This window comes from Anolis carolinensis, chromosome 4, assembly GCF_035594765.1.
Source record: "Anolis carolinensis isolate JA03-04 chromosome 4, rAnoCar3.1.pri, whole genome shotgun sequence".
In the NCBI taxonomy this organism is placed as follows: domain Eukaryota; kingdom Metazoa; phylum Chordata; class Lepidosauria; order Squamata; family Dactyloidae; genus Anolis; species Anolis carolinensis.
In genome coordinates, this window is record NC_085844.1 from 26,363,352 (window position 1) to 26,378,624 (window position 15,273).

At 37.5% G+C, this 15,273-nt stretch overlaps 1 protein-coding gene across 20 annotated transcripts in view; it reads right to left on the reverse strand.

The window, feature by feature from the left end:
• rims2 (regulating synaptic membrane exocytosis 2) overlaps positions 1 to 15,273 on the reverse strand; it is a 434,045-nt gene that overhangs the window by 102,877 nt on the left and 315,895 nt on the right. The window contains exon 1 of one of the 20 annotated variants that reach the window (XM_008108279.3): positions 8,115 to 8,282. The exons of the other annotated variants lie outside the window; for them this stretch is intronic. The gene's annotated coding sequence lies outside the window, so the exon portion shown is untranslated. Of the gene's footprint in view, positions 1 to 8,114; positions 8,283 to 15,273 lie in introns of those variants that run through there. 20 annotated transcript variants of the gene reach the window in all.

Genomic DNA, 15,273 nt, shown 5'->3' on the forward strand with positions numbered 1-15,273 from the left:
GTACAGTGGTAGAACACATTTAACACTGCTAGCTCACCAAAATTCAGGATGTTTACCTTATCCTCTGTTTTTTGGCGAATTTTCATAGCTTTTATAATAAACCATTTTTTAATAATTGCAGAAATCTGTTCCTGGTTTGAAAGTCTTATTTCCTGTTTCATTGGGTTGTCTTTACTTTGAAAATCGTTGTTCTAATTCAAAACTTTGTTTTTGTGGCTGGAACTTTGTTAAATTGTTGGACAGTGTCTCAGGAAACCATAATGTGCTCCACGTCCCTTGCACAAAGACAAAGTTCAGGCAGTGTCATAAATTTTGCCATGTTTCTATGACAGAACCAATTAGGAAATGACATTTATCACCCAGGAACAGAAATCATAGTACACCATCAAATCATTCCTGACAGATGGCCATCAGCCTCTGAATAAAGAAATCAGTTCATGGTTTAAAAGTGCTATTTCCTGTTTCATTGGCTTTTCTGGGGCTGAGAGTGTGTGACTTGCCCAAGTGGGTGGCTGAGTGGGGAATCAAGCCACAATTGGAGTCCAACACTCAAACCTCTCCCTCCCTCTCTACCTCTCTCCCTCCCTCCCTCCCTCTCTCCCTCCCTCTCTTTAAACTTCTCATACCTTCCAAGAATTCACATACCGTATGAAAGTTTGGTCAAGATGGTCAGAGGAGGGCAACTAAAATGATCTAGGGTCTGGAGAACAAGCCCTATGAGGAGCGGCTTAAAGAACTGGGCATGTTTAGCCTGCAGAAGAGAAGGCTGAGAGGAGACATTATGTATAAATACGGGAGGGGTAGTCATAGGGAGGAGGGAGCAAGCTTGTTTTCTGCTGCCCTGCAGACTAGGACACAATGGAACAATGGCTTCAAACTACAGGAAAGGAGATTTCACCTGAACATTAGGAAGAACTTTCTCACTGGAACTCTCTGCCCCAGACTGTGGTGGAGGCTCTTTCTTTGGAGGCTTTGAAGCAGAGGCTAGATGGCCATCTGTTGGGGGTGCTTTGAATGCAATTTCCTGCTTCTTGGCAGAATGGGGTTGGACTGGATGGCCCATGAGGTCTCTTTTGAAAAAAACATTTTTTTAAAATGCTAACAGAACAATGGCCACGCCTCTGCCTCCCTCCCTCTCCCGCTCTGATTGGCTTAGCGCAAGGCTTCTGGGAAATGGAGTTTTATCCAGGCCATGTATGCTGCTTGCTTCATTTCCACTTAAATAAATGCAGAAAATTTAGAGGGTTCGTTCTCCTGCTTTTTGAAAGCTATTGGGATATAATTTGCCTCAATCAAAGCAAAAATTCACCACTCTTTGCCTATCAAGTTTCATAATGTTTGACCCATCCACTGTTTTTTGGGGCATTTTGAAGCAACATTTTTTTAAAAAGCTAGCAGAATGATGGCCACGCCTCTCCCTCCCTCTTCCTTCTGCTCTGACTGGTTGAGAGGCTACAGCTACATCCGAAGATATCAGAAACAGAAGAAAAAAAGGTCAACTTTGGCTCAACTTTGGAGCCACTCCATACAGGGTAACCTTAGCGTGGATGTTGAAATCTTCGAGTATCACAAGCCATTGAAATTCTAACGCCAGCCCCTAGACCACCCCAGATAGCTCTGGAGGTGAATCCGTTGATCAGCGGGTTATACCAACACAATCTAATATGTCCCAGCTACCCATCTATATATATATAAAGCTTCTGACCATTTCTACTTTAATTAAAACAGCGAAACTGCACAACCCAAAACCACGAAACTTGGCAACAAAAGACATGGTCCTCCCTGCTGTGTTTAGACAGCAAAACTAAAAAACAAAACAAAACTCCAAGTCCCTCAAAATCCCAAAAAATAGGGAAACTCCATTTGCACATGCGCCAAGAAGCCCCCACCCTTGGAAAACAGACTTGCAGGCAAGGGAGCTGCGTGTGACCATCCCAACAGTCAGGAAAGCTAGACTGCGTGAAACAAGGCAGGAGGACAATCTTTTCAAGCTTTAAAAACATTGCCGTCAGGAACAACTCCCACAATCCCTAATGGGACTAGAAATAAATTGTGGGAATCATCCAGAAACCGCCTTGCAGCCCTTCCGGGGCCGTCTGAGCAGCAAAAACATGTATTAATACAGTAATGAGGGCCTGGGCTCCTTCTCCCTCCTTCCTCCTCCCTTCTCCTACGTCCTCCTCAGAAACTCTGTGTAATGGCGCCGTGAGTTTTAACCACCTGAGACATTTAGGAGGTCATCATGGCAGCATGGCTGTAACACACCCCTGTCTTCCTCCAGCCCTCCCTCCCTTCTTTCCGCCTTACTGTCTTCCTTTTAGTAGTCCTTTTGCAAAGATTCAAATGTTGAGAACACAGCAGTGAATCTCAAAGGCTCCTTTAAGAGCCAGCCTCTAATCTAGAGAAACTACGGTTCCTAACATGCTCTGCGATGCCTCATGCCCAATTGCAGGGGGAGTTTTCTTTGCAAGGTTTGCTTTGCTCCTGAAAAGCTTGAATTGTTCCTGCTTTGGTTATACAACAGGCAGCCTTCAGTTATAAAAGCAGCACCTCATGGCTCAGGTGAGTTCACTCCAATCAATATTAAATAACAATCATAAATAAAATATTAATAAATTAATCAATCAATAAATGAGGAATATAGTTTCCTCCTGTTTCTCTCCCAACAGTTTACAAAAAGCAAACCTCTGAGGATGTGCAACGTTTCTTCTCTCCGGCATTCCTTTCTCTCTATTGTATATAAGGGGTGGCTTTTAAATACCCCATATGATAATAGTTATCATAATGACAGAGTTTTATAATAATAATAATAAATCTTATGCATTATTGGATCTCGGAACCAAATCTCATCAGATTAATTACCACTGAATGACCTTGCAGCTTCAACGCCTGGCTGCTTCCTGCTTGGAGGACTCTTTTGTTGGGAGGAAAATAATAATAATAATAGTAACAACAACAACAACAATAATAAAGCTTTTAAATACAATAATAATATTAAATAATAATAATAAAGCTTTTGCATATAATAGTATTACATAATAATAAAGCATTTGAATAAAATAATAATAATAATAATAATAATAATAATAATAATAATAATAATAATAAAGCATCAGTATCCACAAATTCTGGATCTCGGAACCAAACATCCACAGAAAGATATATAAGATATATATATATAATGCAATTATAATAGTATATTATCATTATTATATTGTATTACTTTATAATATTATTATCAATATTATATGTATAAACAATACATTATATTATTAGTATAGCATATATTATATTATTACTATAGCATATTAAAAATAGCCAGCTAGCCCACAAAGCGCCAAACACTTTGGTCTCTGTCTGTCTGTCTCATTCTCTCCTCCCCCCCCCAACACACTGTGTGTGTGTGAGAGAGAGAGAATGTGTGTGTATATATAGTGTACACTGAGCATCCCTTATCTATACATACCTGTATGTATGTATGTATAGGCATGTGTGTGCATGTGTGTACTGTTGTGAATGAGCCTTCGGAGGCTGTGAATGATAGTGGTGGGATCAGGAGAGGAAGGAAAAACCCTCCCGAGGAGGGCTCGTTGGAGGATTTGCATAGGAAGAGGGTCAGGGAAATTAATGGGGAGTCTTCTGAGGAGGATTCATGTGGGGATCTTGAAGTGGAAATGGATGCTGGAGAACAGGTGGAAACGGAGGAAGTGGGCAAAGACTGAGCACGGGCACCGGAGGTGCTTGGGGAGGAATCGGGACCCATGGATGCTACTGATGCTGGAGAGGCTTGGGTACCTTCAGAAGCAGATCCCATTTGGTCTGTTTGGAGGAATGAGGATGGGTCCACAGGTGTGGATAGAGTTGGGCGTGGGCAAGATGATTGGGACTCTGATGAAGAATTTGGGACGCCTGACCCAAGGGCGTTGGCTGTGTGGAGCTCTGATTCGGATTAAGAAGTTGGGACACCTGTTCTTTGGGCGTTAGAGGTTTGGACGCCCAGGGAGACCTGGATAAATTGGGGATGTTTGGCCACTATACTTTGCGTGTGGCAAGGTGTTGCTGGGCGCCATTGGGTTTCCTGTGCGTGTTACTGAAGACTGGACTGGGACTTTGCAACAGATGTAAGTTTGATCCGGGTTATTTTGCAACGGAGGGCTGGAATTGTGTGGGTTTTCCTGGACTGCACTGTTATTACTATTTTGCATTAGCTGCTGTTCGCCCTCGTTGCTTTGGCTCTCTGTGCCATTCCATGTTGTGGTTCTCCTTTTGATGACTTTAATTCCTTGGACCTTGGACTGGAACTCAACTTGGCTCTCCTCTTTGCCGTTAAACGCTGCTTGGCATCGCTCTCTATTCCGTGGCTGCTTTCTGCTCCTGACTCCTGGCTTGTTTCCTGACCCTGACGCTGTCTCTTATCCCGACTTCGGACCGGCTTGACGATGCTTCTACGTTCTGTTCCTTGGGCTGCTGACTTGGCCTGCGCTCCTGTAGCAGTTTAACGCTGTCTCCCCACTTCGACTTTGGACCGGCTTGACGACGCTTCTACGCCCTGCACCTTTAAGCTCCTGGCTTGGGCTTTGCTCCTGCAGCGGTTGCCGCTAGCCCGCCAGTGTCCTTCAGCTCTGCTTGCTTAGCTGCTCTCAGTTGAGAGCTTTTCTGCCCAGTTTGGGTTCCTGTTTGGGTTCAAAGTTGCTTCTGTACTTCTGGGCTTTAGGAAGTTTTTTGGGGCTTCGAAGCTGTTTACTTTACTTTGTATGTTCTTTCTAAGTCCACTCTGAACTTTTGGGCTTATTTGAAGGACTTTAATTTTAATCCGGATTATATTCCTGATTAATCCGGATTATTCGCCAATTCACGTTTTTTTGGCATTTCTTTGTTTAGACTGCTTAATAACACTGAATGTTAAGTGTTTTAAGCCATTTTTAGGTTGTTGAATTGTTTTTTGGTCTTTAACTGAATTAAACTCTGTTTTGCTCTCCATTGGCGTCTGACTTTTGACATGTACACACACATATACATACACGGGATATATATGGATAATTTCGGATTGTGTATGTGTATGAGAGAGAATATATATATATAGAGAGAGAGGGAGGGAGAGAGAGAGAGAGAGAGAGAGAGAGAGAGATTGAGATTGGTGTGAGTTTTCCAGGCTGTATGGACATGCACACACACACACACACTGGTGTATATGGATAAGGGATGCTCAGCATACACCATATATAGGTGTGGGATACATACAGGCAATTTCAGATTATTTCTATGTGATAGAGATAATCTATATATATATATATACACACATGTGTATATGGATAGGGGATGCTCAATGTACAACATATGACTGCTTCCTACCAAGGGGAATCCTTTGTTAGCCAGTTTGAATACAATTGAATAGCCTTTCAGCTTCCAAGCCTGGCTGCTTCCTGCCTAAGATAAACCTTTGTGGACTACCTTTAATACCATTGAATAGCCTTGCAGCATCAAAGCCTACTTCCTTCAGACTTTAAGTACTGATGGACTTACAGGGGGTTCACCAGGCATGATGTGAGTTGCAGTTCACACACAATCTTATTCATTTTGTACATATATACAAGCATAACACATATACCAAATACCACCACTTCCTCATTACTTTATTATCCACACCACCAGACTTCTGGCGTAGAGAAGGCGTAGAGAACAACACTTTGAAAACAGGTGAATTGCACACAAGAAACAAACAGGGCCAGCTAACACATCCCAACAAAGGATTCCCCCAGGCAGGAATCAGCCAGCTTTGAAGCTGAAAGGCCATTACAGGCCAATCAATCCAGCTAATTGAAGCATTCATACTTCCCTCCAACTGACAAAAAAAGGAACAACCAGAAATACTGCATATTCACAAGCTTTAGGAAATAACATATACCAACTACCACCAATTCCTCAATACTTTATTTCCCATATCACCAGGCTTTGCCACAGCAACGTGTGGCCGGGCACAGCTAGTATTATATAAATATACTCAAATTGTACAGACTGGGGGGATGAAACACCTGATCAGGGAGATATAATCACAACAAACCACTACAACTCCATCTCCTTCCGCACCCCCCCCCCCAGGTCTCACCAGCTGCTATAAAGGGAATCTTAGTAGGCAAAGGTGAGAGGAATTAATATCCCCCCCCCCCATTTCAACCAGGTCTCCATAATACATGCCATGTCAGCATGTTCATTCAGGATTAGGTTACTAGTCATCAACCTTGCATTAAGAAGGTAATAGTTATAACACTATAGTCTCTTATAACATCTGAAGTTGGCAACCATACTTTGTCTAAAGTATTTTTTATTTCTAAACCTGAACTGGAAACTAAGTTCATACTGGGAAAATTAAAATGCAAGGAAAAAAATATACCACAAAATCTGTTCAATCCATCCTCCACGTTTGCTGGGATTACTGATACAGGACCCCCATGAAAGTGGAAAAACAGAATATTTTAAAATGTTATCCGAGAGAACAACTCTCTAGTAAGCTCTAGGTCAGGGGTCCTCAAACTTTTTAATCCGAGGGCCGGTCCACAATCCTTCAGACTGTTGAGGGGCCGGATTATCATTTGAAAAAAAAATACAAACAAATTTCGATGCACACTGCACATGTCTTATTTGTAGTGCAAAAACAAGAACAATGAAAGAACAATACAATATTTAAAAATAAAAACAATTTTAACCCAACATACATTTATCAGGATTTCAATGGGAAGTGTGCTCCTGTTTCTGGCCAATGAGATAGTCAAGTTAATTAGGATTGCTGTTGTTGTTGTTGTTGTTGTTGTTGTTGTTGTGTGCCTTCAAGTCATTTCAGACTTTGGGTGAGCCTAAGTCTAAAATGTATTTATTTATTTATTTATTATTTACTGCATTTATTTACTACATTTGTATCACACCTTTCTCACTCCAAAGGGGACTCAGAGTGGCTTACAAATTATATGTACATACAATATATTATATTATTAGCATAGTACAATATTAGCATTATATATTACTATACTGAACTATACCACTATACTGTAATATTATTAGTAATATTATATGTAATATAGAATATATAATTAATATTATTATATGGTATTATTATTAGTGTTATATTGTATTACATTATAATATTATTATCAATATTATATGTATATGCAATATATTATATTATAAAACTGAGGGCGGGGGCCAGGTAAATGACCTTGGAGGGCCGCATCCGGCCCCCGGGCCTTAGTTTGGGGACCCCTGCTCTAGGTCCTTCAGCAATACACTATGCTCAATCTCTACCAGAGGTTGACCACAGGATCACATTGGATGACCTAGATCAAACCAGTAGAGTTACACTGGAAGGCCTAAATCAAGGCACCATCTTCAAACTGTTCTTTACAAATCTCATGTTATTTTTATTTATTTATTTTTAAATTTACTGTACACTGATGTGTGTGTTACAAAAAAACAATAGGATAGGATTATATTAAAGTAACAAAAATTCATATATAACACTATCAGTGGAGAAACGGGTACAAAAACAGAAAAACAATTTATCCAGAGAATGATAAAATATTACACAAAAGTAGTTTTGCTACCAGTCAGTATAAAAAACATATTTTTAATGTTATGTTAGGGATGATCTGATCAAAACTAGTGATCCGATTAAAAACTATTATCTGAACATAGTTCAGAAGAAACCAGGTAGGTTTGTAATGTTTGCCTCCATGGAAAGTCTGCTAGATTCCCAGGAGGCTGGGGTAGAGACTGGGGTCACATTCCCACTTATATAATTAGAAACATGACTCTAATCAAAGCATGTTAGGAGTTTAAGGTGAAAAATAAGCTAATTTCCAACGTAGGTGAATCAGGGTTGTTGTTTAGCATATATGTTGAATACTCATCATAAAACTGTTCCTTCCTAGAACCTGGTAGTTTGCCTTCTAAATGTTTATATTCCTAATAACAAAAGAGACAGGGAAGGAGGTCAGAAGAGGGAGAGGGAATGAAAGAAGAAAATAATATATATGAGAGAAGGGTGAAGAATGTAATGACAAAAATCACAGGACAAGTTAGAAGGAAAATAGAACAGAGAAAAACCAGTAGAAGAGACAGACCTGGGTTTCTCCTTCGTGATGAGTCCACCTCTTCTGATATCACATCGTGTAATGGACAGACAGAGACACAAAGAAGATGGGCGTGAGTGGATGTACTCAGAAGGTAAAAATTGACACTGAGGGAAAGGGCCACAATTGTTTGAGAAAGAAACCTGTAGTGCACAGTCAGTCAATGGGAATAAGAAAACACAGCAAACACTAAAAGGAATAAATTATCAATTTAAACCATTAAGAAAAAGAAAGAAAAGGTTAGTGACCAAGAGAAAGAAAAGCCATGTTATATTCAACTGCCCGGGGAAGATTTCTGGAGGGAAAAGAGACGATTTTACTGATGGATTAGATTTAGTCCAAAAAACGTTTGGAATAAAACTTTAAATTAGTCCTAAAATCTTTCTTTGCTCATATTGATTGGTTCACAATCTTTTAACAGTCATTTTTTTTCTTTTCTTTTCTTTTCTTTTCTTTTCTTTTTTTTTAACTGAAAATGGCACCATAGGAAAACAGGAAAAGGATAGTGTTTTCTAAAAGAAGAAACAAAGCTAGTGCTTTCTGGAATGATCAGACAGAATGAGTATTCGTTACACATTTAAAAATAGTTAAAGCAAGACTGCAAATAATATTAAATGAAAAGAATAAGTATACAGAACTTTTACATTGAGCTAGAACATGTGAATTCGTGTATCTGGTGGCCAAACCAACACATGTGAAGACTGGTATTTCTGTGTGAATTTCTAAGAAAACATCTTTCCATTCATACAAGGATCATTTCTCTTATCTCTTGGACATCTCCACTTCATCTGCATGACCCTCCCACTAACATCCTCTTTACTGACCTATCTTTACATTTTAACAGAAAATTGTATTGTTTTCATTCACAGACTTAGAATATCTGATATAATAAACATCTAGAATTTTAAACCAAACACTAATTAAATATGAGTGTTCAAAATGTAATCACTTAAATCAATATGTTTGTCTTAGGAACATATCCATGTCCATACAAAAGTCAGTATACATCGCCAAACATCCATGACTCTTGACAGACATTCATATATACAACATTCATATATACAAAAGAATTATCCAGATTGATCAGTTAATCTGCCCACAATAGATCCAAATTCAGGTTTATCTGTTCATTAATATATCCAAATTCAGGTTTATCTGATTATCTGTTCATTTATCTGTTGAACCCTTTCCTAAAATCAGATTCTTCAACAATTAGCTACATAGTGCAGGAAAACATTATTGGCAGATTAGATTCTCAATTCAGTGTTTAATTAAAAGAGATAAAACGCTGCCATATTAAATTACAGTGCACTGTTCTTAATAGTGGTCTTCTTATTGTTTTATGATTGCCTGAGTGGAGTGAGACATGTCACGCAAGAAAAACAGTCTACTAAAAAAACCAAAGGAAAAAAGTGTGCCTAAAGCGTTACCAACAGAAACACGCTAATTAAGTTGGAGTTTTATCAAGATTGGTCTAACTAATTTGAGCTCAGTCTAAAATATATATTTAAGCCTATACATGTTTGCTTTGAAATAAGCCTTACTGAGTAATTAGACTTATTTCAGGTGCAACTTTCTCTTCTAAGCCATTGTAGTTCTATTCAGCCATTTTTGATCTATATGCTATAGAACCATGAGGATGGCACTACCACCCGCTTCTATATTAAGGAAACTCTTCCATCACAAAATAACCTTCCATAAGTAGAAACCAATGGATAAGGTTAATAGTGCAGTGCTGACACCCCCCCCCCCAAGTGAGTGTTTACAATACACACTACAGAAGATAAAGCAAGAATATTTTATAAATAATAAGTACTGCTTCCATTATTTTCTTATTAAAACAGCGTTGCTATAATAGGAGTAAGCATAAAAGGCATCCTTTCTACAAACCCAGGACTCAAGGCTTCGCACAGGCCTTCAATACAATAATTTTCATGCAAATTGATAACCTTGGACTCAGTCTTCCTGAAGATAAAAGTTCCAGATTATCTGAGAAAGAAGTCAGTATAGCCTAACATGCATACCCATGAATAGCCCCTTCAGAATTTCAGAATGAAAATAATCAAACCACAGATGCAAAGGAATTGAATACAAAGATTACTTTCCAATCAGATTAGTATTTCCAATGGCAAACTATTGCTCACCTACTCAACAGAATTACATTTGATTGAAGAAGCAGAAAAGTATTTCATGGATCTGCTTTATTCAATATTTTATTAATATTTGAATCCAGTCTACAGGAGAGGAAAATTCAGATCTTAGAAGAGCTGGCAGTGCCCTATTCTCAGAGGTCTCTTTTCCATAGGTTTATAATAAATCAAAGTCGATGATAGATAACAACAACAAATTCTCTCAGTATGCTCAAAATCCAAACTGCACAACCTTCTGGTAGAAAAATAGCTGGCTTCTAGTCATTTACATCTTATTTATTACATGTTCACCTTTCCATCCTATTAAAAATTATCCGTCTTGAGAATTAATCTAACAATCCTCTTGCCTCCAAACAAACACTACTACTGCTTGTTTATCTTGCTTTCTTCCTATCAAGTCTTTTTTCCTATTTCTTCTGTTCCTTATTCCCAATAATTCCCTATTTTTTCTGTTGAACAACCATAATATGTCTCCTTTTCCCAAAAAATAATCCATGCCCAAATTCCAAAAATCCACATGGCTTAGGTCAAATAACAACCCTGCACATGTCTGTATATATAAATTATGGCAAATAAGAATGGAACGTTTCAAAAACAGAAAGTTAGAATCTTATTTAAGCCAAGTACTTTTTTTTCTAATTAATGTGCATTCTAACACAAGTGGCTCTATTTTTGCTATTCTAAAAAAAACTGCCACATGACTAATCTAAATAATTTCTACATACTAAAAAAAAGTCACAGACTAAAAAAAAAGATACATTAAGCACACACTCGATTAAAAAAAGCATGAAATGTAACAATTTTATAGTCTCATGCTTTCTGGTGGTTTTCCAAACCCTGACCAACCTGGCTGAGTATGATGTTTCTTTTTCGGCAATGATTTGTCATCAGCTATTGTACCATTCACCTTTTCCTGCTGGTCTTCCCATGTAACTTCTAGCATAAACCAAAAGAAATCAGAGCTTGTCAGAAACATTACAAAACTTCTGCATGATACCTATCATATTTTGATGCAATATACTGACAAGTACAGGCAGTCCCAGTTACAAACAAGATAGGTAGTGTAGGTTTGTTCTTAAGTTGAATTGTACGTCAGTTGTACGAGGTATATTTTTTTAAGTGTAACTCCATATATATAAAATCTTTGGATAGCATAGAGAAGGATTAACACCCTGTGGTGTTTGTTTTGATGTCTGTGCCCCTGTTCAGAAGATTTCACTTCACTTTCTGTCCTTGTGATCATTGGATTTTGAAAAAAAAATGGCATGTTGTGGAAATAAGGATTGGTGGTAAAGCTTCAGTGGAGGCATCTTTTCCTCATAACTCTTCCAGGATAAATTTCCCTTCTTAGGGACAGATTTCTCTCACTTCCTGTTGTCTCATCACTATTCTTAACTATGAGTTGCTTGTAAGTCAGATGTTTGTAACTCAGGGACTGCCTGTATATATATATATATATATATTTGGCATGAGTTACCTTTAAAATCATACTTGTTCCGACTTATATACAAATTTAACCTAAGAACTAATTTACAGAATCTATCTTGTTCCTAACCCGGGGACTGCTTGTATAATATAAACATTGAAATTAAAATATGTCAGTTAATAAAACTATTTACACATGGAGTTTTACTGACAGATTCCTACCCAGAGGAGCTTACCATCTAAAATGGGACAAAGGAAAGGAAGATGTACAGACTGTGAAATAAACATGGGCATATATACTTTTTTCAGTTACACGTATACTGGAATGATTACAGTAGGTTTATTTGGTAATTTATACATGTTTTATTTGTAATTGTGCCAAACCAAAGACTCAAAGGAAATAATGTGTTTGAAACAATATAGTGTAGTGTTTTCAGTGTTGAAGTAGGACTCTGGGAGACCAGAGTTCAGATCTTCACTTGGCCATGGAAACCTACTGGGAGACTGTGGGCAAATCAGGTCCCTTCCACAATGCCATATAACCCAGAATATCAAGGCAGAAAATCCCTCAAAATCTACTTTTAACTGGGTTATCTGAGTCTACACTACCATATATTCCAGTTCAAAGCAGAAAATGTGGGATTTTATTCAGGGACCTCACACTCTCTCAGCATCAGAGGAAAGCAAAGGCAACCCCTTCTAAACAAATCCCCAAAAAAACCCTGTGGGAGGGTCGCAACCGAAAGGCACACAAAATAATAGAAAATAAAAGACTCTGCCAACATTAATTGACATTGGCTCCAGCTAACTATTTTAAAATTAGGAATTTTATATGTAATGTAAGGATCTAACCTTCTTCAAAATGGAGAAATTGTGGAAGTAGCTATATAATGTTGTGTCTTAAGGCCCTTTTTTTTTTACTTTTTTGTCTTTTCTAGCTATTTGAAAACCAAAGATGTTCTATTGCTCTAATATTTTTGTTAGACATTAACATTTATGAATATCATGGAAAGAAGTATGAACATGGTATTATCTCATATATTGTCAGGTGTTTTAGAAGGCTGCAAAGCACGAAACACAGTTAATATTAGTTTCTTTCTTCCCAATTCTTTGTGTCTGCTTGTGAATTTTTTTAATCCACAAAGAAAAAGTAACAAATAAGAAATGTCATCATTAATTCCTAGCAAGCAAAGTATCAGCTATTTGGGAAGAAAGAAACTTTAATATGCTACTAAGTTACAGAAGAATGGACCTCTTTGTTTGAACCACACAATCAAGAAGAAATTGATTCATACTTCACAGGCATTGTTACAAAAGAATATCAGAAAGGGACTGTGATCAGCATCTGATAACATTAATGCTTTGTGTGCCCCCCCCCCAAAAAAAACCCTCATTTTCCTGATATGTCTCATATGCTTTTCCTGAATATAAGGAATAGAAAATGTAGGGAATTTAATAGTCTGACCAATAAAATGTGGTGAGAACTGCATGCTGGAATAGATGAATTTCTTCCTTCAGCTTTTTAAGGCAGCATAAATATAATGGGATTTTAGAACAGATATTTTAAATGTCAATTATGACATTAAAATTAAGAATGAGACTTCACAGCAAAATAACAGGAAGCCAACAATAGATGGCTACTTATACACCTTATATTCTAGTGAATATAATACTAGCACTAACGTGCTGGGTTTAAGGTAAAGACACAAAACATATTATTTTGCAAGGGCCACAGATTTCACATTGTTTTAATGCAGGCCTGCACAACCAATGGCCCTCCAGGTGTTCAGGTCCCAGAATTCCTGACTGATTGGACAAGCTGGCTAGGGTTTCTATGAGTTGGAGGCCCAAACACCTGGCAGGCCACAGGTTATTTTAACGTTATATATAGCAATAAAGGAAAACACTTCCTTTCACTAAGAGTCCTTTTACACTGCCATATAACCCAAAATATCAAGGCAGATAATCCACAATATCTGCTTTGAACTGGATTACCCGAGTCCATACTGCCATGTCATCCAGTTCAATGTGAATTTTATACAGCTGTGTGGAAGGAGCCTAAGAAACTTCACCAAGTCAAGGTGTTGTGGATGGAATTCATACATGTAAATTAGAAAATTCCCTGCTACTTAGGACCTCCTGTTTTCAATGTTAAAATGGTTCATCTGATCATCTTTGAACATGGGCATTAATATTTAAAAATAATTAATCATGTGATTCCCTTGAAACAATTTGGACACTAAACTACACTCTTAAATAATATTGTACTATTTTAAATATTCCACACCTAATAATTCCCTTATATTATTAAAAATATTTTTTTTTCTTAACCTCTTATTTTGTGCCATATAAAGATATATCATTTCTTTATAGATGTTGATAAAGCTAAAAAAACTCAGAAATGTTCTAAATGTAGCTGGAAGAAAACTCACAGAAGTTGAAATCATATGTATTACGATTTGGATTTACTCATCCATTCTCTTGACAAACAGCTCATTGGCAGGGCCATGTTTGTGTGCTGAAAGCATTTATTTGGGTTTTCAAGTCATTCTTCCCACCTAAACATATTGCAAGGCTGTATTTTTCCAGTACTCCTATCATCCTGCCACACTCTGCAACCCATGTGCCTGATTTTACTGGCTATAAATAAGCTGTAAGAAAATTGTGTCCAAATTCGACTTCTTTCAGCAAATACCTTTGTTTAGGACCTTTTCAGTCTAAGCATAACATTTATGTATGTTTCATATTATATCATATGCACATAGCCCAGAGATAATTCTACACATTTTTAAAACACTGTAATTTTAAAAAATACTTAGAATACTCTGAGCCTCTGGATAAGGAGACTCAACATTTATTTTCCCCAAGAAAGTTACCTTAGTAAGGATTCAAGACTCTTTTTCATTTGTGTCTCTTCTCTTTTAGTTCCTCCCCTCTTCATCTATACTGATCATGCTTAGAAATCTATAAACCCACTTTTTCCGTGCCTGCTTTTGAATCGCACCTTCTCTACAGCACAATAGAACATATGTATTGATGTATTTTCTTTTTGCTTTATCTAGATTTCTTTTCTCCAAACCTCAACAGAATTCTGAATATATTTTTTCAAGTCATTTTCCACATATAACATATTGCAAGGCTATATTTTTCCGGTTCTCCTATGATCCTGCCACACTCTGGGCGTGTTCAAGGACATGCTGTATATGCTATTTGGCTGCATCGGATAGAAAGCTGAACAGTATGTCCTGCCACTGCTCAGGTCCATCTCTGGACACAATAACTAAATGTCAATGCACTGGATTCAGTTTAAGCAAAATAACAAAAAATATGATTGAAAACTTGCAGCACTGCAAGATATTGAGCATGACACAGACTCAAGTAAATAAAAGACAAACTTTCTATTTCATCCACTAACAAGTATGGGATGTTTTCCTCATCAACTTTATGTTAAAAACAGAACTAAGATTCATGATTCAGAAACAGTGCCATTCTAAACTTGTTTTATGCTCAAATAAAATGACCAACATGAAACACATCAAGGCCAATTTAACATGCAAAAATAAAAATAAGTTACT